This window comes from Myotis davidii, unplaced genomic scaffold, assembly GCF_000327345.1.
Source record: "Myotis davidii unplaced genomic scaffold, ASM32734v1 scaffold473, whole genome shotgun sequence".
Classification (NCBI taxonomy): Eukaryota; Metazoa; Chordata; class Mammalia; order Chiroptera; family Vespertilionidae; genus Myotis; species Myotis davidii.
The window spans coordinates 3,360,795-3,362,446 of record NW_006284843.1 but is presented as its reverse complement, the minus strand read 5'-3'; the positions used below and the strand labels follow the sequence as shown (position 1 = coordinate 3,362,446).

At 43.5% G+C, this 1,652-nt stretch overlaps 1 protein-coding gene across 1 annotated transcript in view; it reads left to right on the top strand.

The window, feature by feature from the left end:
* SLCO6A1 (solute carrier organic anion transporter family member 6A1) overlaps positions 1-1,652 on the top strand; it is a gene marked incomplete at its 3' end in the record, with an annotated part of 80,317 nt that overhangs the window by 4,524 nt on the left and 74,141 nt on the right. The gene's annotated exons all lie outside the window — the stretch shown is intronic.

Sequence of the window (1,652 nt, the reverse complement as noted above, 5' to 3'; positions counted from 1 at the left end):
TTTTTCTCCGCATTTTGTATGCTTCCCTGTGTTGGTAGAGTGGCTTTCTGTGCTAGGTGTCCTATAGGGCACAGTGGTTCAGCCTCCCCAATTACCTGAGGAGGACACTCTTGGTGCTCCCCCCTGTGGTCTTTGTGCACAGTCTTGTTGTAGGTAAGCCTTGATTGTTGTAACACTGGGAGGGATTGACCTCCAGGCCAATTGCCTGTGAGAATCAGCTGTGTCTGCAGTGGGAGAACTTCTGTCCTGGAGCTCTAGGGAGGTGCTAATCCAGCCTCTGCCCGAGGCTATCCAGCAAACGCCTCCATGCAAGGCTTAGGCGGGGTGGGTCCCAGGGGATCAGCAGGGTGGGCAGAGCAAGCAGTTATGGCTGCTCTCAGCCCTGCCTTCAGAGGCCCCACTTCTCAGTGTCCCAGCAATTGCTGCAAGTACCTCCAAGAGAAAGCTGCCCTCGAGTTCCGACCGATGCCAGACAGTCCTGCCTCTCCCGTATGAGTCTAGGTCCCCAGAGACTCACCCAGAACTGGAGCTCAGAGCCTCAGAATCCCTCCCGATTGAAAAAGACTACCGCACCCTCAGCCACCAGCCCTCTCCGCGTGCGCCTCTGTACCCTAGTATTTTACTTCCACACCGCACCTCCTCTCAGTCTCGGTATGCTTTCCTCTTTCCTTCTAGTTGTAGAATTTCCACTCAGCCAGCCTTCCTGTGATTCTGGGTGATGTCTGTTCCATCTTTTAGTTGTATTTTTTGAAATGGTTGTGCGAGGCAGCAAACTCTGGTGTTTACCTATGCCGCCATCTTGGTTTCTCCAGGATATAATGTTGAATAGAAATTTGAAAAGAGAAGGTTTTGTTTTCTTTCTGTTTTAGGTGGAGATAATTTAGCCTTTCTCAATTAAATATGTTAACTGTAAGTTTTTTGTAGATGCCCCTTATTAATTTGAGAATGTTACCTTTTATTCTTAGCTGGTTAAGAAATTTTATCATGAATTGGTTTTGAATTTTATCAAGTTTTTTCCCCCCTGTGTCTTCTGAGATGGTTATATGATTTTTCTTATTTATTTTATTAATATTATATATTGCATTCTTTTATTTTTTTATATTTAACTAACCTTGCATTCCTGGAGTAAACTAAATTAATATCTTTTGTATATGTTGCTGGGTTGAATATTTATTACTAAATTAATCTCTTTTGTATATGTTGCTGGATTGAATTTACCAAAAGTTTGTTGTGTTCTCTTCAACAAGGTCTGGATTTTAGCCCTGGAGTGCTCCATATCAGTACTAGGGTAAATGGTTGTTGCTTAGACTACATATTTCTATATTCTTTGGCATTCTCTTTACTTCTGAATAGCTAATTCCTTGTTACTTTAATCTTCTGTTACAGTTAATAATTCTTTATAGCAAACTGTCCTTGTTCAAATTACTGTGTGGATTCAGACTATTTTGGAATTGGTTTCAGGGATTAGTCCCATAAATCTACACTAATAAAAGGCAAAGATGATAATTGACCATACCTTCGCTACACCCACCAGCCAAGCAGAAGGGTATGCAAATTAACCCAACAAAGATGGCCGTTAAATTTGCATACTGCAGGCGGGGTGGGGCAGCACCATCTGCCTCCTGCCCCGCTGCCATCTGGGCCTGCCATGG